Below are 22,197 nucleotides of genomic sequence, written 5' to 3'. Positions count from 1 at the left end.
GTTCAGTTTCCTCATCTGTCAAATTGCTGTGGAGCTGATTAAACAAGGTGACGAATATCAAGAGCTGAGCAGAGTAAGCACCCGATAAATGGCAAATGTTGCTATTATTTCTGCTTCTTTCCCTCTCTGGGTACTCTTGGGACATTTACCTTGTGTAAAAGCCCTGAGATCTCACTGGTGTCTGCCCAGCACGACTTGACTTTGGAGCATTGCTCTTGAGGTATTAAAGAATGAAAAAGCTTCCCGTGTATCTTCCGGGTGGTGGCTGACTCTCTGAAGCTTTGCTCTGCCAATTTGTCCGATTGTATTTGGAAGAAAGTCTCTGTTGTGTGCTGGTAGTCCTTAACACATGGCGATATTAGCTGTAGAGGGCGTCTTAAGCAGCAGGATTCCATTAGGGAGCAGCTGCAGTTGAAGGAGACGACGGTGTGGATGGTGTGGGACTCAGGAGCGAGGCACGGTCACTGTTCCCAATCCATTCCCAACGGATTCTGTCTGGCTGCTCCCACAGGCCCATGTGAAAGGTGAGGACAGTGGAGGCTCCCCGTCACTTCCCCTGTGCCACGGGCGCCTCAGAGGCAGCCATGGGAGGCAGGGAGGCGGGGAAGTGAGGCCTCTGATTGCTGGAAATGAACCCTTGGAAAATCCTGGAATGGCACTCCGCCTTCCGAGCCACTGGGAGGCCGCAGACTGCAGCCCACGAGGCAGGAGGTAGCCACCAGCTACGGAAATGCAGAGCAGAGAGGATTAAACTGACTTTCTGACACATTTCTGTGGGAAGGGTGTCTCTGAGTGTGAAGCCATTTCCCAGAGTAGTGTGGCACCAGGGCTGATGCTGGCCCCCTTCACAGGATGCTGGAGCTCTGCCTAGGTGGAGAGGCAGAGGTGGAATGGGAAGAGACCCCAGGGTCACAGCCAGGAGGCTGCAGGCCCAGGCCCCAAGGAAAAAGTGATGGCCTCAGCTTCTTTCCACTTCCATGGAGGAAGGCCTCCAGCTAGTTGCCTCCAGTCCTCTAACATCTTCCTCACCTGAGGCAGGGAAGCCTGGGGCCCTGGGTTCTAATCCTGGCTCTGTCGTTCACCAGCTGTGTGACCTGGGACAACCCATTGAAACTTCTGAACTTCCATCTCTTCATCTTTGAAACAAATGGTGAGAAAAGGTAGTGCTAGTTACTGACTGAGGCAATGTTCCAAGGTACCTTACAGATGCTATTTCATTAGAATATATTATTCTGTTTAAAAATATTACATATATTTATATGTATTTTTACATGTATGTTACGTATATTTTATTAATTCATTGAATCAGAACAGTCCTGCAAGGGAGAGATTATTAAGCCCATTTTACAGATGAGGAAACTGAGGCTAGAGCCTAAGAAACTCCCAGATAGTGAGGGGCATGGCTTGAATGCAAAACAGTGTTGCTGGCCTCCAAAGCCTGTGTTATTTTCCTTCCATGGAGAAACCTCTCTATTTAACGTTATTAATAGGAATATTGTTTATTACAGGCATGGTGGCTCATGCCTGTAATCCCAGGGCTAGGGAGGCTGAGGCGGCAGGATCACTTGAGCCCAGGAGTTTGAGACCAGCCTGGGCAACATAATGGGACCTTGTCTCTACAAAAAGAAAAAAAAAAAAAAAATTAGCCAGGCATGGTGGAGTGCACCTGTCGTCCCAGCCACTCAAGACGCTGATGTGGGAGGATTGCTTGATCCCGGGAGGTCAAGGCTGAAGTGAACTGTGATCGCACCACTGCACTGCAGCCTGGGTGACACAGTAATAGCCTGTCTCAAAAAGAAAAAAAGAAAGGAAGGAAGGAAGGAAGAAAGGAAGGAAGGAAGGAAGGAGGGAAGGAGAAGGGAAGGGAAGGGAAGGGAAAAAGAAGGAAAGAAAGAAAGAGATTAAGAGTGAAAGAAAAAAGAAAAGAAAAGAAAAAAGAAAAAGAAAAGGAGGGAGGGAGGAAGGAAGAAAGAGAGAGAAAGACAAAGAAAGAAAAGAAAAGAAAAGAAGGGAGGGAGAGAGGAAGGAAGGAAGGAGATGGAGGGAGGGAGGGAGGGAGGAAGGAAGGAAGGAAGGAAGGAAGGAAGGAAGGAAGGAAGGAAGGAAGGAAGGAAGGAAGTCTGCGTTTTGTTAGTAGAGCTGATTATGCATATATGGAGTGCACAGGATGAAGCATCCTCCTTGTCATTAGAGCCATAAGACATCCTTATGTGGTGGATGCAAATGTCCACATTTCATGGGGGGACACTGAGGCTCATAAGACCAGTGAAGGGGCCCAACAGGGAGGGGACATGTGCAGCATGCATCCAATTAGTTTGTCATCCCCTGGATCTGTCCCAAGCCTGCAAATTATAAGAGGCTTTGGAGAGCATCTGAAATTAGCGTGGACCTGGCAGGAGGGTTCTGCCCCTCACCCTCCCTGTATGCACCCCACATAGCTGGAGGAGGAGTCACACACCCTGGAGGACGTTCCTAATTATACAGGTACGCAGGGGCTTCTGGCCAGCCTCCTGGAGTTAGAGACGGGGCTACCTGCTTGTCCAGGCAGCAGGGGGCTTGAGAGTGTGGCTGACTTTGTGTCACCTGCCATGGGATCCCCAGGATTCTGTTTGTCAGAGCAGGGATGAACGAACCAAGGCATGGGATTAGATTGTATCTAGTGCGACTGTCAGAGCAAGCCAGGGCACTTCCCTGGGGCCACGTGGTGGAATGGTCAGCTGAGGACACAGATAAAACTGGCCTTGAATTCCAGTTCTGCCATTTAACAGTGGCCTTGGCAAACTCACTTACCCTCATGGAACCTCGACTGCTTCTTCCCAGAACAGGGGAAATGATGGTGCACCCTCCAGAGAGGTGCCAGAGGACCCTGGACGTGATCACGCTTGCCTGCCTGGTCCACACAGCTGAGGAGCGGCCAGCACATGCGAGGCCTCCGCCTGAGCTCTGCACAGCTGTCAGAGGCCCCCCGCTCCCTAGAAAAGGAGTGAAGATTAATTAAAGTTGTCAGGTCCTAAGTAAAATCACCAATGTCAATTTCCTCCCTCTGGTTCTTGCTGTCAGAATAAATTGGACAGTCATTACCTAATACTCAGCCCATTTTCCTAATATTTCATGGATGCTGAAGGGCTGATGGGAAACAGGGAAGGTGAGACCCTTCAGAGCCAGGGATCGGGGAGCTGCGTGTGGCTAAGGTCGTCCGAGCAGAGTAGCCCTGCCTCAAACCACTGCCGGGGACTGTGGCCTCAGGAGGGAGCTCAGAGGATAGCCTGTGTGGGCCAAGGGTTGGGTTCTGTCCACACTGGTCACTGCCCTGACCCAAAGGAGGTATCTGGAGCATGTTTACCCAGGCAGAAGAGTCTGGGTGGCTCCCTGTGCAACACCCACCGACTGGCAACAAGTCCCAGGACCTCCTGTTACAGCAGCAACTGGTACCTTCATAGTCATCAGTTCCAGAGAGCCTCAAGTTTTTAAGCTGAAAAATGGGAATGAATGTATATAATTACATATATTTTAAAAGCTTCTCAGTTGGTGGTTGCTTTTGGGAGAGGATTGATTGGAAGAAGCAGAAGAGAACCTTCTGGGGTGCAGAAAATGTTCTATTTCTTAATCTAAAGAATATATATGTACTAAAGAGTACATATATAAGGTATTCATACATGAAAATTCATTGCACCGCATACTTAAGACTTGTAGACTTTATGTATGTTACATGTCACTCAAACTTTTGAAAAGCAAAGCACTCGGTGGTCGTAAGGATCTGGACATTGATTTGAAACTAAGGAGGACTCCTCGATGCTGCCTCCCTCTGAAGGAAGGCTCCTTACGGAACGCTCTCATGCCAGGCCCAGAGTTAAAAGGCTTCCTGTACCGTCTTAGTTGAATCTTCCTGGTGAGCCCATGGCAGGATAGGAATGATAGGGGTCACCATTCCCATTTCAGGGGAAGTGACATGGTGTAGGAATTGGGAGGGCCAACTCAGATTTGCACCCTGGCTCTGCCATCTCTTACCTGGAGGGCCTTGGGCAAGTCAGCATACGTGTGAAACAGAGGGTGACGATAAAGCCCACCTTTGAGGGACATTGTTCAGATTTAAACATCATAAAGAAGTGCTTGGCTCAGAGAGAGAGGCCGTGCATGTTAAGTGACATTCCTTCTCTGGGCCTCAGTTTCCTTTTATGCCTTCCGGTGATGGAAGAGGTCAGTCCTTTCTACATGGGCTACGCCCACTGATGGGTGTTACAGAAACTGGAAGGCCCTTCCCCTTGCAGTTCCCAGGAGGGACAGGACCATCTGAGAGGGGAGGTTTACCCTAGGGCAGAGCTCTGTGCTCCCTTTACAATGGGAGCACGATAGCAAACGCCCTCTTTCCCATGCAAATTCACAGCCAGCCCTGAGGCCTTGTAGACCCTAGGAGGAGACTCCAGGAGCCCTCCATCTGACAGAGGCAGCCCAGGATGCTTTTGTATGGAGGGAGAGGATGCTCATTTACTTTTTACATTCGTGTTTTAGAGTTCCTAAATGTGCTGAGCTCAGGCTGGGCTTCCACAGGTTGCAATGATAGGTCAGGGCTGCCACCTCCAGGGAGCAACCAGGATGTCAAGTCCTTCCCATGAATCTCCGTAACACAAGAGAGTAACAGAGGCTGGGAGGGAGGGTTGGGATATATCTAAAAGGAAACTGGCAAAGAAACTCTGAGTTGATGCCACCAAATCTTAAGCAGTAATGTTGGTCTCTGCTAAAGAGCTCTTGAGCTAGCGGAGAGACTTAGATCACACATTCACAGCAAGCTGTGCAAAGACCCTCTCTAGACACTCACCTGGCACCCTCAGAGTCCCATAGAGCTGGGCACCTCCGCAGCGGCTCTCTTTTTCTTCCCAGTTCAATCTTTCTTATTGTCACAGGATAAAGGACTAGATAAATTAGCTGGGATCAGGGAGGGAGTCAGGAAGACAGAAATTTTTCTAACTACCCCGACTCCAGCTGAGCCATTTGGCAGCAAATTACTTTACTTCTCTGCGCCTCTGTTGATCTGTGAAATGGAAATGCTGCTGCTTTGGACCCTGTCGGTCTTGAACATCTCCCCAGGGGATGAGCTCCACCACGCCAGGGCCTAGAACACAGTGAAGACTGGGGACTTGCTGTGGATTTATTTTTTTGTTTGTTTGGTTTTTGAGATGGAGTTTTGCTCTTGTCACCCAGGCTGGAGGGCAATGGTGCAATCTCAGCTCACTGCAACCTCCACCTCCCGAGTTCAAGCGATTCTCCTGCCTCAGCCTCCCAAGTAGCAGGTGTGCACCACCACGCCTGGCTAATTTTTGTATTTTTAGTAGAGATGGAGTTTTGCCACCTTGGCCAGGCTGGTCTTGAACTCTTCACCTCAGGTAATCCGCCCAACTTGGCCTCCCAAAGTGCTAGGATTACAGGCGTGAGCCACTGCACCCAGCCACTGTGGATTTGTTGAATGGACATATGCAAGAAAATAAAGCAGGGGAAGAAAGCACTTTGTAAACCCTGACATGAAGCACATATTGGATGTCGTTATTCTTACTCCTGGGCTCATGGAATTTGAGCTGGGCCTTTAAAACTGAAGACCATATGCATCTCAGTTTGGGATGTATATAATTGGTGGTGCAGGGGTGCGGGGCACCTCCCAGGCAGGAGAAATAGCATCTCAAAGACCCAGAAGTGGAGAAGGAAAAAGGCAACAGTGTTGAAAGTTTGTGGGTTTTTTTTTCTTTCTAAACCGTGTGTGCTTGTAGAGCAGACGTGGTGTCACCTGGTCCCTGGAACTCTGAGACACCAGCCAAGGGTTTGGCCTTGGTGTGGACATGGGCGTGCCCCACAGCTGCATCTGGGAGGCCCAGTTGATTACCCTCATGGAAGCCTCCGATGTTCCCAGGGCTCCGCAGGATTGCTTAATCCCCCAAACACAAGCAGCCTTTAATTTGTGGAGACACAGTAGTGGCCCTGAGGTCTGAAACAGGAATCAAAGTGAACAGGCATCGTTTACCATAAACAGGCTGGTCCCCAGTGGGTTCTGAGGCCCAGCCATGAGGAAGCTCCAAGATCCTCGGGTGCTCACAATAGAAGCCACCAGCACACAGGGCAGCTGTCCAAGGCTCTGACCTCAAGGTTCCTCCCACTCCGGTCTTGCAGGAGCCTCTGAGGAGCTGGGATGGGTGGTGGACAATGGGGGGTGGAGCCTTCCGACTGCCGAGGAAACAATGGGTCATGATCAACTCAGGAGACTCTTCTAAAGTTCTAAAATCAACCCTGGCATTCTGGGGTGGAAGTAAATCCTACCAGGGAAGCACAGCCTTGAATCCCTCCATTGAGGGTGGGCTCTGGCCTCCTTGAGTCCCCATCCCAGATCCCCTTCATTCTGGCTCCTGCATCCTGGCTTGTGTGTGGCAATGGTGTGCTCCTAAGTGTTTAACAATCAGCTCCAGAAAGGGGATGGGCCTGATTTGCAGCGTTTGCTGATTTCCATGGTGTAAATACTGCCCTCTGACCAAATTTCAAGCTACCAAGATGGTATCACTAACCAAAAAAATTATTTAAAAGATGATGCAGCCTGGCCAACATGGTGAAATTCTGTCTCTACTAAAAATACAAAAATTAGCCAGGCATGGTGGCACCTGTAATCCCAGATACTTGGGAGGCTGAGGCAGGAGAATCACTTGAACCCAGCAGGCGGAGGATGCACTGAGCTGAGATCACACCATTGCACTCCAGCCTGGGTAACAGAGCGAGGCTCTGTCTCAAAAAAAAAAAAATAAAAAAAACCAATGAGACTGACTGCAGAGTTGGGAAGAGGTGTGCAGGTACACGATTGTTCAGTGTTTCTATATAGATACCATAGATGGAAATAGCTTCATGAGCAGAGAGAACAGTAAAAATGAACTACAATACTTAGGAAATGGTAAGTTTTGATGGTTACCTTTGCTTTTTAATATGATTTATTTACCTGCATGTTTATATAATTTGATTTTTAATAATGACTGCGTTTAACAACTAGCTCATGAAATTCCTGAAAATAAAACAATCAGGTTTCATGAGTCACTTCACCACAACATGAAGTATGGGGCACCTGGGCTAGGCCCATCACAGGCACAGCCTCTGACCAACCCTGGAAGAGGGCAACAGTAATGGAAGTTTGAAGCATGGGGAAGCACAACCCTGAACCCCTCCACTGGGAGCAGACTCTGGCCTCCCTGAGTCCCCATCCCAGCTTCCCTTCATCCTGCAGCCTCTGCAGCTTCTGGGAGCTTCGGCCCCATCAGCCTGTGGCCACTGGAGACCAGCAGAACTGCCCCTGAGCTGCCCCTGGGTAGGGTCCGGACATCAGTACCGGGTGGAGAAAGACAGAAGAAGCCCCAGTTGTTACAACTTGGGTTCTGGTTGTGATACCCCCTCTGCCTGCATACCTGCTCCTCCCCTTGGCTCCCTCTAAGGTGGGGCCCTGCGTGACCCCAGCATCCTTTATGGGTCCTGGCTCCTCTTGCAAGCCCACCTCCCATAGTGGGGTATTGAACCCCAGCCCCCACTACCTGGGTCACCGGACTTTGGGTAGTTCTCACGGAAGCAAGATTCCATACTGTTGTCACCATGGAAACGCCCTATGTTTCCCCTGGGTGCTTCTGGTACCTCCATTTACTCACCTTCTCTGCACCGTTACTACTAACAGCAAGAACTCACTGTTATTGAGCATTTACTAGTGTCAGCCACTGGGCTGCTGCAATGTGACCCTGTGAGATAGGAGACATTATTATCCTAATTTTGCAGAGAGACAACCTGAGAGTCTCAGAGCGGTAAAGTCATTTGCCCAAGGGCACACGAAGCAACAGGTTATTTTCATTTATATTTCCTAAAAACAATTAGTCCCTATTACTTTTTTTAAGTTTGCGTATAATTGATCTTGCCCAGGTTGTGCCCGTAGAAGTCCTGAGTTGGAGGTCAAGGGGTAGGGAGAAGCTCCGGGGGAAGGCAGATCGGGGGCACACATGCTAGAAACAGAAATTGCCACGTGAGTGAAAAAACAGGAAAGGGATTTCAATCTTTCTCCCTCCCCTGCCTCCCACTGGGGACATGCTTCCCCACTGGGGAAGAGGGAGCATTTTCTTAAGAGTCCTTGGTGCTAGGTTTGAGTTCTGGCTCTCCCACGTCCCAACAATATGCCCTTGGGCAGGTCAGCGGGCCTATCTGAGCCTCAGTTTCCTCCTCTGTAAAGAGAGTAGAGCAATAATAACCATAATCGGTGGGGATGAGAATGAGAGCAGAGTGCTCAGCGTGGTGTGAGCCCTGCACCTGTTTGTTGCTATTTATCATTATCATTAGCTTTAAATGACAACAGTATGACCTGGGTCACAGAACCATGGCCCTACCTACACCCTGGTCCCTATGGCCACTCCCCTGTGAGCACAACCAGCAGACCGCTTCTCTGGTCTTTTGCCAACAAGATTCAAAACCCCTGTCCAGACACATTCACTGCAAATGTTCCTGAAACTCTATGGGGAGCAGCAGCTCTCCCTTCCCCACCTCTGGCGCTGCCTGGTCTACTGACGGAGGAAGTGCTCTTCAGAAACACCCAGTCGCGCCTCACATTTTACAGACTGTCCACAGGCTCCGGGGCTCTGGGTTTGATCAATTCAGAAGGGCCTGACACAGACAATCCAAGTTTGGAGGCCGACAGGGGAAAGAGCCCTGAGATCAAGTGTCAAGTGGGCACGGACTGGCTTAGCCTGGGGCTGCTTGCCAGACACAAACCAGGCCTGAACATGGTGAGGCCCACTAGAAGCCAGCCTGGCCAGGTGCCAGAGAGGCCTGAGGGTCTTTTGGGACTGGCCCAGATCTCTGTCCTCCCCTGCTGCCGTCTGTCTGTGAGGCCACATCTTCAGCCACAGGCACCGGACTGGTGATGGAAACAGGGACCATGAGCATACCTCTCTTTTCCAACTTTGCTGAAGAGAGTCCTGTTTCCCCAGGAGCAGAGAGACTCCCTCACTACTCAAAGTCATATTCTCTGATGTGGGCCCTGTGACAGTTTCACAACATCGAAGGTTTAACTGGAGTCCTGTGCATGACCACCTTTGGGAGGTGAGTGCAGCACCCACTTCACAGATGGGAAAGTAGAGGTTTGGAGAGGGCTAGGGTCCAGCTGATGGCAGCTCAGCTGTGAGCTGCTGTCTCTCCATTTGATCCAGGTCTTCTGATTCACGGTCCAGTGCTCTTTCAACCAGGCCACTATGGTTCCCATGAAAGGGACGGGTGTGTGGCATTGGGCAGAGGGAACATTCCTTTTCATCCTCCTTCCAGAGGGGTTGTGGCCACCCCAAGTCTGGCAGCTTTACAAGAACAGGCTTGTAAACTCAGCAACAGCCCATAATCCTTTTTATGGGGTCTGCTATGGTAATGGACACTCATCGGCTCTCCCAGGCTAAGCCTGGTTGGTGTTGAGGGTGAGTGACGGAGGGGAGCCAGGCCCCCCATTAGTCCACCCCATCGCTCCCTGCTCTGAGTAAATGGTCCAAAGGGAGGGGCAGGGCCCACACGTTTCTGAACAATGCCAGTACTGTCAGCTGGGAGCATTCTGCAGCCTAGTAGAAGAGGAAGCTACAGAGGGAAACAGTGGTCAAATCACCCGCCCTGGGGATCTACACTGGCATCACTTTGCACCCAGGAGCTCCGGTAGAGGGGGGAAGAGGGGAAACATTGTTTAAAATTCAAACTCCTGGACTCCTCTCCAAACCTCCTGACTCAGAATCTCTGAAGGTGTCTGAAGGGATGTGCATTGATTCAGAGCCTTTGAGGCAGGCCAATATTTTACATCCACTCCAGGGAGAAGCACAGAATAATGGCAGGGAAGTGACAGGACAATCAGGTTGGTAGATTATGCATTTACTCACTCAACAAACATTTGCAGAAATCAGGCCTGGATCTTAGATAGGCCGGGCTGCCCCCGCCCTCACCTGTGGGGTGGCCTTGGACCCTGCCCCTCCCCTCTCTGCCATGGTGTCCTCCTCTGTCAAATGCAGAGTGTCTGTGGTCCTTTCCAGCTCTAGCACTTTTTGATGCCATCAGGGTTTTGAGAACGACGCAGGATGACCTTGTTATCCAGTAGCATCCAGGCTATTAAAAGACAGAGAGTAGATCCTGGGGAGATGCTGGGCCCTGGGCTCCAGACCAACGGCCTTCGCCAGGTATTTCTGCCTGTCCACCCTCACTGAGGATGCCTGCTGTGGCTCCACACCAGGATGGATGGAGTTCAGCAGCACCTCCCTGTCTGAGCAGAGTTTGAGAGGACGTCATGGGGGTATGGACACCCTTGCTTTACCATAATCTTGTGGCCCCCTAAATGACAACACAGCCCATGGAATCCTGGTTTAGGATTTTCAAAGTCAGATCTGGATAAGAGGTTGCTAAATTATATGTATGATATGCCCACATGTTTGTGAATTACAGAGGATTCTCTCTGTCTCTCTCTCTCTCTCTCTCTCTCTCTCTGTGTGTGTGTGTGTGTGTGTGTGTGTGTGTGTGTGTGTAGAAAGAAAATCTAGGTTGATGCTTCTAGACTTTAAAAATGTCTTGCTTGGCCGGGTGTGATGGCTCACACCAGTAATCCCAACACATTGGAAGGTTGAGGTGGGCAGATCACCTGAGGTCAGGAGTTCAAGACCAGCCTGGCCAACATGGCAAACACCCGTCTGTACTAAAAATACAGAAAAAAATTAGCTAGGCGTGGTGGCCCACACCTGTAGTTCCAGCTACTCAGGAGGCTGAGGCACAAGAATCGCTTGAGCCCAGGAGGCGGAGGTTGCAGTAAGCCGAGATTGTGCCACTGTACTCCAACCTGGGCAACAGAGCAAGACTCTACCTCAAAAAAAAAAAAGAGTCTTGCTTTCCTCATTGTGAAGTGGAGATAATAGTAATAACACTTAACCCAAAGGTTGTTGGTAGGATTAACTGAAATAATATTTATAAAGCACAAAACACTTAAACAGAGCCTGGGACATCATAATTATTCCATATAGTTGTTATTTACATGACATTGTCTCTCTCTTTCTTTCTCTTCCTTTCTCCCTCCCTCCCTCCCTCCCTCCTTCCCTCCCTCCTTCCCTCCCTTCTTTCTTTCTTTCTTTCTTTCTTTCTTTCTTTCTTTCTTTCTTTCTTTCTTTCTTTCTTTCTTTCTTTCTTTCTTTCTTCCTTCCTTCCTTCCTTCCTTCCTTCCTTCCTTCCTTCCTTCCTTCTTTCCTTCCTTCCTTTCTTTGGAGTTTTGCTCCTGCTGCCCAAGCTGGAGTGCAATGGTGCGATCTTGGCTCCTGAGACATCATAATTATTCCACATAGTTGTTATTTACATGACATTTTCTTTCTTTCTTTCTCTCTTTCCCTTCCTTCCTTCCTTCCTTCCTTTCTTCCTTTCTTTCTTTCTCTTTCTTTCTTTCTTTCTTTCTTTCTCTTTCTCTATTTCTTTATTTCTTTCCCTCTCTCTCTCCCTCCCTCCCTTTCTCTCTTTCTTTCTCTTTCTCTCTCTCTCTCTCTCTCTCTCTTTCTCCTGATGGAGTTTTGCTCTTGTTGCCTAAGCTGGAATGCAATGGTGCAATCTTGGCTCACTGCAACCTCCGCCTCCCAGGTTCAAGCGATTCTCCTGCCCCAGCCTCCCTGGTAGCTGGGATTACAGGCATGCACCACCACGCCCGGCTACTTTTGTATTTCCAGTAGAGACAGGGTTTCTCCATGTTGGCCAGGCTGGTCTCGAACTCCCGACCTCAGGTGATCTGCCTGCCTCAGCCTACCAAAGTGCTGGGATTACAGGTGTGAACCGCTATGCTTGGCCCTTACATGACGTTTTCACAAACTTTGTCATACCTGGGTATCATCTATATCATTTATACCACAAATCAATATTTAATAAAGTTTCTCTATATCACTAATATTTAATAAAACTCCTCAACTCTGTTTATGTTTTTTCTTTCTACTTAAGGAAATTTATTTAAAGGGAAATGTTATATCATTACTGTAAATGAAAAAACAGTTTCAATTGCATGAAGGAAATAAAGAAGAAAAAATTAACAGAAGGGAAACAAAATAATGTTATTAAAAGGCAGGCAGACGTTGGTGGTGGTGGTATAAGAATCTACACCTAATAAAATGGCATAAAGTGACTGAGTGTGGTAGCTCATGCCTGTAGTCTCAGCGACTCAAGAGGCTGAGGCAGGAGGATCACTTGAGCCTAGAAGGTCGAGGCTGTGGTGAGCTAGGATCATGCCATCGCACTCTAGCCCAAGCAACAGAGCAACAGCCTGTCTCAATAAATAAATAAACAGGCATAAAACTATACACATACATCGTACTAATGTCAGTTTTGTGGTTTTAATGTTACACTATAGTTATTTAAGAACTGGGGGAAATTGGGTGAAGGATATATTCACAAGGCAACTTCCTGTGAATCTATAATTATTTAAAAATAAAAAGTAAAAAAGAAAATCCTAAGAACACATGGATGCCTTCTCCTAGCCTAAGGCTGGGTCTCTCTCTGTTGAAAAGAGGGATTGGCAAGTATTGATGTCAGACATCCTAACTCCACATCAACACTTTCTCTTTGACAAATCAGAAGGATAGAAAGAGAATTCTGAAAAGAATGCAGCTTTGTCACTCTGGGAGTCAAAGTCGTGAAACACGAAACCATCTCACATGCCAGGAGTTTTATGTGCCCACTTGGCTAACACTGTCCCTGGTGTCGCCTCTGCTGCCTGTCTGGGATAGACAGCTTACAGCCCTGTTGTGTGGTGGGAAGGCACCTGCTTATCCCAGGAACCACAGAGCTGCAGGGCGTCAGCCCCCCCCCCGTCTATTCAACACTGCTCACACTCCGGAACCATGGACAGGCATCGTGCTCTGCCAAGCACCCCTGGTGGCTGGCACTGAACATCGTGAAATCAGGATGCCCAGGTCTGGTCACAGTTCTAATTGCAAAGTCACCATGTGGCCCTGTGCAAGTCCATTCTGGGTTATGTCTTCTCTATCTGTAGAATGGGAGCCTGTAACATTGGATCTCACATTCCCCAATGAAGAATCAAGAAAGAGCACTAAACCTCTGGAACTTGTGGGTCAAATGTCTGTGCATTTTTCTGGGGAGAAGGTCTAGGGCTGTGCTATCCAATTCAGAGCAACCAACCATCTCAGTTTACCTGGGACTAAGGGGTTTCCTGGGACATGGGACTGTCCATGCTAAAACCAAGACAGTCCTGGACAAACCAGAACAGCTATTTACCCAAAATATGGCAGCCGGAGGCTATAGAGCACTTGATATGTGGCTAGTCCAAATTGAGATGGGCTGTAGGAGTAAAACACATAGCAGATGTTGAAAACTTAGTGTGGAAAAAAGAATGTAAACTATCTCATGAATTATTTTCATATTGGTTATATGTTGCAATGATAATATTTTGGATATATTAGGTTAAATAAAATATGTTGTTAGAGTTTATTATTAGAATTTATTATTATTGTTAAAATGAATTAGTTTCTTTAAAAATTGTTAATGTGACTACATAAAAAATTAAAAAATTACATCTATGGCTTACTGTATTGAGCAGAGTCCCAAAGGGATCTGGTCTGTGACCCTCAAAAGGCTATAGCCCAACTTGATAGGCAGTCCCAAGGTCCCTTCCAAGTTGATGATGGCATATTTGCCTTTCTGGGTAGATGCCCAGACGTTTCTTCATTGAAGGCCCTTGCATGCACCCACATCTGTGCATGGGGATCTCCACCCACTGTCCCTCTGCTTTCCTAATGGCTACCCTGCCCCCACCCTTCTGTTAAAAGGTACCCCTGAAAGCCCAGGACTTTCTTCCCTCTCTGCTCCATGTGATTTTCATTTGTCTAATTAAAGCTAATCTGATAAAGACAGGAATTGCAGAGATGCGTAAAAGCTCCAGTGAGCACAGGTCACGTCCTGATCCAAAGAGGGGGTCTTTGTCTCCCCAGCCCCAGGCATGGGCCAGCTGAGCAACGGGTCACCCAGGGGAGTGGGCAGAGGAGCCAAGACCAAGGAGAGGCTCTTCTTGGACAAGCTGGGCTTCTATCACTGTGCTGACCATTTGGAAAAACTGCCAAAAGAAGCCAAGGGAAGAGGCTAAAAAGATGAAAATACACTGAAAATCACAGGAGAAACACCCTGTGAAAAACTGAGTGGCTCACAGGGATAATTACAGGCTAGAATCCTGGCCTGCTGTCCCTTCTCCTTTGCCTTCTGGCCAGTGCCATCATCTGGAGAGACAGGCCAGGGGTTACGGCTGCTTCTCCAGGGAAACAGAGGAGGACTCAATATGGTAGAATGTTATCCTGTAACCATGGACACTGAGTTTTTCCATGGCCTTGGAATCTACCCCAATTCATTCCTGGAGTCAACTTCCAAAGCCTCCCCAGAAATACACTTCTTCAAGAGGTAGAACTCCTGCAGCAGCCACTTTGATCACAGAGGACACTCTGATACCCACCTACCAACTCACTCATCCAAAATGCTGGGCATTCAGAGATGAGCTTGATGAACTGGAATGTTCAAGTTTTTCTGTGTTTGCTTCAGCTCCTTAGTTAAAAATTCTCTACTTCCTCTTAGGTGGAGGGAGGTAGTTCAGTGGGGAAAATGCTGCCAGTTAATTAGTTAATTCGGCCAGAAGCATTTACCAAAGAGTTGGTGTAAAACTGGCCCTCTGCTAGGAATTCTGATGGAGACAAGAGGAGAAAAAAGGGTCCCAGCCCTCCTGGAGGTCATACTCTCTTTGGAGAAGCCCAATTTGTACACAAGAACAACCAGAGAATAGGGTGGACATACTCAGTTGCCAAATGAGCAGGGCATAGCCAGGGCTCTCAGAGATGAGAATGGGGAAGAGCAAATGAGCTTCGGGTGTCAGGGCAGACATTGTGGAGAGGGTGGGCTTGAGCTAGCCTCATGAAATGAGAGCAAGGCAAATGGGAATAGGACTACAATGGGTAGCAGGCCAGGCCTGGGTTCTACTCGGAGTTCTTGCATCCACTATGGGAGCTTGAGCAACTCAACCCCGTCCTTGGGCCTCATCTTCCTCATCTGTAAAATGAGGGTGGTGACTAGGTTGACATCTTTACTGACCATGATGTTCTAGAATTTGAAGCGTCAGAGAGGAGCAGGTGAGAATCCCAGGTGGAAGAAGTGTTGGAGAGCTGATAAAACTGAGAAAGCTCCCGGAAAGTGGGGGACTCATAGCCAAACTTGTTGGGAATGGCTCCCCAAAGGCAGAGAAAATGACCTAGCTCTTATGCTGATTGCAGTCCATCCCAGGGCAAAAAAGGCCCAAGGCCTCACTGGGGTCTCAAACAAGTGGCTGCATTGTATGCACCCAGCTGAGGTGCAGGCCAGGGCGGGTATCATGGGAACTGGCTCTCTGCTTTTGAGGAGAGAAGGGAGATCTGACCCCAGAGGCCTTGCCTGGTGCCACTGTTCTTTGCTAACAGACTTTGGACCATTTCCCCAGAGCCCTCTCTGGCCTTATCTATCATCTTTCCAAGATGAGCAGAACCCCAGGTCAGAGCTGAGTGTGCAGCGCATATGGGGGAGGAATGAGCTGTGGATTCTACAGAAGTGCTAAAGATGAGTTCTGCCACTTTGATTTCATTTGTACTGGAGCTCAATCCAGCTACAGCCCTTATTACCCCAGCTTGGATCAACCTATGAGAACCTTTCAGGAAGTTCACAGAAATAACCATGAGCTTCATTTCTTGCTTTGTTCTTCCAATTGAACAATTAGGAAGTGGCTGTGGAAGACTGTTGTACTGTCATGTGCTAAAAAATGTACACATGGTGTGTGAGGGCAGCTTTTCCAATACTGGAAAATATTCCATGTGGACTTTATCTCAGGCAGCCTTCAGAGAAATGTCTGGGACGGGGTGTCTTCCTCTATCCCATCACCCTGCTTTATCTTCTTCATTGACTCATCACTATCCAAAATTATTTCCTATGCTGTACTTGTTTACCCTATGCCCACACCCCTCATACTGCTCTATCCGTGACCCTAGAAGAAGGCCAGACACTCAACAGGTGGTGAATAAATGTTTGTCAGATATGCAGATATGGATGTGCTGCTTGGGAATGGGACAATGTTAAACAGTGGTGTGTGGAATGCAATCAGATGATTTGGGTTGGTATCAGCCCTCAGTCAGGGCCCTGAAGGAAACAGAACACATTCAGGCAGGTGAATCAAAGAGAGTTAAATAAAGTCAAATGAAAGTCTCTGGCCTATGCCCTCTTCTCTCCACTCCATAACTCCATCCCATGTCCTAAGGGGCTGTCCATGCACATGTGTAGCTACAAAAAAGTTCGGTCCTGGGCTGTTTGAAAAGGCATAGTTGGTTTCCAGGGAAATGGAAAAGGGACAAAGAAGCACAGGGACTGGGGAGGAGGAGGATGATGACCACCTACACCTGAAGGGTCAAGGAGGAAGCAGTTACTGGAACACTGAAAGCAAGCTACATAGCAAAGGTAGCCTGGTAGGAGATGTGGCCTTTGGTAGAGGAGCATGGCTGGGCCATGGTGACCTGGCAGGGAGGGTGCTGGAATAAATGCCCTGACCTCCTTCTCCTTCTCCCTCCCACTCTCTTCACAGTGCCACCAATTGGCAGAATCCAGCCAGAAATCAGAGGGCAGGGGAGACTGATGATGGAGTTTACACAGCAGATGGGTAGCTGGGGGAGTCAGTCTCAGGGGACTTCAGAGCAGGGTAGAGAAGGGTGGAGAGGGATCCAGAAGAGCAAACAGAAAAAATCCAGCATAGGCAGAGGAGGGGGCCATGTTGTGCTCCCATGGGTTCTCATTACAAACACAAAACTCTGGGCTAGAAATAACTGCAGTCGTTTTAGCATCACTTACAGTTTCTGTGGGCCAAGAATCCAGGAAGGGCTCTGCAGGGCAGTTCTGGCTTGTGGCCTCTCATGCTATTCCAGACAGATGGAAGCTGAAGCTGGAGTGGTGAGGGGTGGAAGTGTCGGCTGGGAGCTAGTCAAGTTTCTCTATGTCTTCTAGAAACTGCTGGACATCCTATATGGTCTCTCTATGAGAGCCACATTGTATTTCCTTACTGCATAGTGGCCTCATTGTAGTAGAACATCTTACAGGAGGCTCAGGGCTCGAGCATGGATATTCAGTGAACCCAGAAGCAGCAGCCTCACCTTTTCTGATCTACCCTTAGAAGTCAAGTAGTGTCATTCTTCCATAGTCTAGTCGTTAACCAGTCACTAAGGCTGGCCCCAACTCAAGAGGTGGGGGACCCCACCTCTTGATGAAAGGAATGCCGAAGAATTTGAAGACATGTTTTTAAAAGTCTGCAGGAAGAACTATAACTGAACATTATTTGGGTGTCAGCCAAAGAAGTCCAAAACGGTGCTTGGGAGGACACAGGGACAGAATGGAAGCTTCCAACATTGTTAAGAAGTTGGATCTTTTGCATGTCTCCTTTTCAGGAGCTGAAGGACAGAGGATCAGAGACGGAAAGTAATGGTTCTAGGGTCATACAGGATACCTTGGCCTAGAAGAGCAGAACTCTGTCTTGAGAGATTCTATGCTCGGCAGTCAATAAGGAGGGGAATGAGGAGACAGTCTTGACCAATAAGCCTCCAGAGCTGCTCACCCAGTGCTGGAGAATTGAGAGCATTCAGCTAATTTCCTTCCACATTTGCCTTCCAGACTCCTGCAGCCTCCCTCCCTGGAAGGAAGGGAGAAAGAAAGGCAATTTGGGACTATCAAAGAGAATGGCTTTCACTTTCAGGGAGCTGGCTGGGAAAGATTGCTTCCAGGTGGCCTCTCCCGGGGCCCCTTCCAGCTTGGCTGGGCAGTGCATGGGACTGGTGGTTGGTCAGTGGGCCTGGAAAGCTGAGGGAGCTACTCCCTGGCCCCAAAAGCCTTTCCCCAGAGTTTCTGAGGCTGCCTGCTTCCTGACCAGATCTCTGCTCACAGGTCCCTTCCCTTGGGGGCCTTCTCTCATTATCTGCACAGAGTCAGCACCGCTGCTGCTGCAGCTTCCTCTAGGACCACCCTTAGAATGGGACACTTCTAGAACCTGACTCACAGGGCCCTGCTCTGTCCCACCTCTGGCTACACCCAACTCATGCAATGAGAAGACCATGGGCTGAGGTGCTGTGCCCACCTGAAGAACACATCCTTTTTCTAGACCACACTCGGGGTCCTGAGGACTCTGGAATTCCCTGTCCAAACATTCTGAGCCTACTTCTAGGACTGGGGACCTCTTCCCCTGGCCTGTTCTCTAAGGACCAGCCATGCTGCTTGTGTGAGCACCCCTAGGCCCAAGGGTGGTCCAAGGGTGCTGTTTGGCATATGGTGAAGCTGGGGAGATAGATTGAGCTTTTATGTGGCTATTCATGTTCATGGGCAGCCCCTTAGAATGTGGGATGGAGCCATGGGGTGGAGAGAAGAAAGAATAGCCAGAGACTTTCATGGGCCTTTGATGGGCGCCACATACACCAGGAGTGTTCCCAGCTTTCTATCACATCATCCTGTTTTATTTCTTCCTAGTGATTTTTCACTCTGAAATGTGTTACTCCTTTTCTTTTTTATTACCCTTCCTTCTCCCAGTAGAAATACACCCTCAGCAGGAGCGGAGGCCTTGAGTTGCACACCTGTTTCTGAATTAGGGTCACTCTGTCTCCTTGGCAAGGGATGGGTAGTAGTCCATGAGAATGTCTGTTAGTCTGTTCTCACACTGCTATGAAGAATACCACGTGAGACTGGGTAATTATAAAGGAAAAAGGTTCAATTGACTCACAGTTCCACAGGCTTAATAGGAAGCATGGCTAGGAGGCCTCAGGAAACTTACAGTCATGGCGGAAGGTGAAGGGAAAGCAGGCACCTTCATCACAAGGTGGCAGGAGGGAGTGTGTTAAAGAACAAGGAAGACTGTCCTCCCCGCCCTGTGCCTTGGCCTCCTGCTGGCTGCTTGCCACTCACCGCCCCTTCCAGCCTGGACTTTCCATTCCTCTACCAAGACCGTTCCTCCAGCAATGACCCCTAACTGGCATGTGAAGAAACAGCATTCAAGTTAGCCCTCTGCACTGAATGGGTCTTATTTATGCATTTAAAAAGTACATAATGTATTTTTACTCAGAGTCAGATGAACAGAATGGATAAGAAGAGGGAAATGGTGCAGAAGAGGATGAAGTAGTGAGAAAAATGAAATCAGCTCATATTTATGGAATCCTATGTACAAGGGTTGTAGTTGCTTTTCAATCCCATGAATCAGGTAATATTAATATTCCCATTTTACAGATAAGAAAGCTGAGGCACAAAGGGGTTGTGGAACGAGTAGGTGGAAGAGCCAGGATTTGCACTCACGAGAAGCAGGAGAGGCAAGGCCAGAGCACCCCTCCCTGTGGTGGGGTACAGAGAGGCCCTGGGGGAACTTTACTAAATGAATGGAAGAAATGAGCTTTGTCCCTGCCCTTGAGGGAAAGGTGACATTTTATCAGACTGACAGGACCCTCCAAGATGAAGCATTGTAACACAGAGAGGCATGCAGTTGAGGGAGCCAGTATGTACAGGGCCCAAGGTTCCCTGACTCCGCTGTGTCACTATGCCTGGTGTCAAGGGCTGGGATGGGTCTTTTGTCTCTGGTTTCCACATACCCCTAGCCCTGTAATGTTCTGCCTAGCTTGATGCAGAATAGGTGCTCACTCAACATTTGCTGTCCTGTGATGGGGCTGGCACCCACCATGGGGACAGGATCTCCAGGATGGGGCCAGCACAGGGATCCACTGAGATCTCAGTGCTGTCTGGCAGACTGTCCTCCCTGCCCTGTGCCCTGGCCTCCTGCTGGCCTGCTTGCCACCCACTGCCCCTTCCAGCCTGGACCTTCCATTCCTCCACCAAGAGGTCCCAACAATGCATTCTCTCTTCTGCGCCAAGTGGGGTTGAGGGAATGTGAGGTGGGACTGATAATCCAGCTGAGAAAATTGGCTGGATTTCTCGGTAATGGGCACATTCCTGCCTTTCTTGTCTCATGTGTCCTCATCTCAGGTGCCAGGTTTCGGATGGCTTCTCCAGCCCTACCCTGGTCATCCAGGAGCTGGAAGCAGAGGTGAGGGAAGGGGCTCAGTGGGAAAAAACAGAACAAAGGAAGAGCTGCAGGTCCCTCCTCTCTTCCACACTCACATCACCTAACTCATTCTGTTGAGCCATTGTTTTTTGCTAGATAGTTTTGGTTTTTAGTTGTGGTAAAATATACATAACATTTACCATTTTATACCATTTTAATTGTCCAGATCAGTAGTGTTAAGTATATTCCCATTGTTGTGAATCACATCTCCAGAACTTTTTCGTCTTGCAAATCTGAAACTCTGTGCCCATTAGACAACTCATTTCCCTTTCCCCCCAGCCCCTGGCAACCCCATTCTACTTTCCATCTCCAGGAATTTACTGCTCTAGGTGCCTTGCGTAAGTGGAATCATATAGTGATTGTCTTTTTGTGACTGGCTTATTTCATTTAGCATAATGTCCTTAAGGTTCGTTCATCCATGTCACAGCATGTATCAGAATGTCTTTTCTTTTCAAGGCTGAATAGTATTCTATTGTACGGATAGACCACATTTTGCTTATCCACTCACCTGTCAATGAACACATGGGTTGCTTCTACCTGCTGGCTATTGTGAATAATGCTGCTAGAACTTGGCTTCTTAGAGCATCAAGACTGCTATTCATTTAGAACCAGGGGATCTACGTACTTTTCTAAGAGCATTATCGTCTCCATTTCACAATAGAAGAGAAAGGGCTCCAAAGGTTTATGTCTCTGCCCCAGATCCCACAGCCAGTAAGTGTCAGGACCTGGCTTTGGATTTATATCTGCACCAAACCTCACATTTAGCCCCTGCTTTCTAATCCCTCCTTCCCTGAGGGTGTTTGTTTTTATCTCTTATTCTGCTAGGAGCTGTACCAGGTGCCTGTGCCCCTTCTGAGGCTAGGAACCAGAACTTACATAGGATCATACAGCATAGTGGCTAAGGATCAAAGACTCTGAATCCAGACTGCCCAAGTTCGAAGTTGGCTCCTTGAGTTTATCAGCTGTGTGACATTTGCCAAATGATTTAACCTCTCTGTGCCATGATGGATTAGTGATGTCTGCTATGGGCTCAGGCTAGGGGACATATGCCTCCTATCTGCCTCTCTGGACAAAACGCAAAGTTTGCTTTGCCACCGCACTCCAGCCCGAGCGACAGAGCGAGACTCCGTCTCAAAAAAAAAAAAAAAAAAAAAAAAAAAAAAACAAAAAACGAAACCCTGCCCCACACCCAGGCTCCTTCCAGATTCTTGGTCTTGGAAGTAACGATGTTTCCTACAGAACTGCAAGAGCAGAGAGGCCACCTCTGAAGATTGGGTTTGTGGCATGACTTGCCCTGGGGGGATTTGGTTTTCATAAGAGTGGGAGAGCCTTTCCTGGCTGATAGTCTGTTTTCCAGGAGGCAGCAGGGTTGAGTCCCCTGCCCTGTTGGCCATCAGGCCCCAGGTGGAGGAGATTAGAGTATATGAGGGCCTCCTCCCCCAGCTGTCCTCCCACACCCTGTGTCTTCCTGTCCCTTGAGCTGTTGTTTATTGTCCAGAACCTGGCCACACTCATTTTCTTTTTCTTTCTTTCTTTTCTTTCTTTCTTTCTTTCATTCTTTCTTTTCTTTTTCTCTTTCTTTCTTTCTTTCTTTCCTTTCTTCCTTTCTTCCTTTCCTTCCTTCCTTCCTTCCTTCCTTCCTTTCTTTCCTTTCCTTCCTTCCTTCCTTCCTTCCTTCCTTCCTTCCTTTCCTTTCCTTCCTTCCTTCCTTCCTTCCTTCCTTCCTTCCTTCCTTCCTTCCTTCCTTCCTTCCTTCCTTCCTTCCTTCCTTCCTTTCTTTCTTTCTTTCTTTCTTTCTTTCTTTCTTTCTTTCTTTCTTTCTCTCTCTCTTTCTCTTTCTTTCTTTCTTTCCTTTCTTTCTTTCTTTCTCTCTCTCTCTCTCTTTCTTTCTTTCTTTCTCTCTCTCTCTCTTTCTCCTTCCTTCCTTCCTTCCTTCCTTCTTGCTTGCTCACAAGAGCCTCACTCTGCTGTCCAAGCTGGAGTGCCGTGGCACAATCTCGGTTCACTGCACCCGTGACTTCTCAGGCTTAGACTCAGCCTCCCAAGTAGCTGGGACCACAGGT

The 22,197-nt window shown here is 48.4% G+C and overlaps 1 long non-coding RNA gene across 1 annotated transcript; it reads right to left on the bottom strand.

Moving 5' to 3' along the window:
- Positions 1 to 285: 285 nt before the first annotated feature.
- Positions 286 to 3,506, bottom strand: LOC139357317 (uncharacterized). The gene is made up of 3 exons (XR_011610288.1): positions 3,344 to 3,506; positions 2,791 to 2,972; positions 286 to 1,136 (listed from the first exon to the last, which is right to left on the bottom strand). It is a non-coding gene; the product is annotated as an uncharacterized lncRNA (long non-coding RNA).
- Positions 3,507 to 22,197: the final 18,691 nt, after the last annotated feature.

This window comes from Macaca nemestrina, chromosome 12 (genome assembly GCF_043159975.1).
Source record: "Macaca nemestrina isolate mMacNem1 chromosome 12, mMacNem.hap1, whole genome shotgun sequence".
Taxonomy (NCBI): domain Eukaryota; kingdom Metazoa; phylum Chordata; class Mammalia; order Primates; family Cercopithecidae; genus Macaca; species Macaca nemestrina.
Note: the sequence above shows the minus strand (reverse complement) of the source record. Positions and strands in the feature narration are given on the sequence as shown.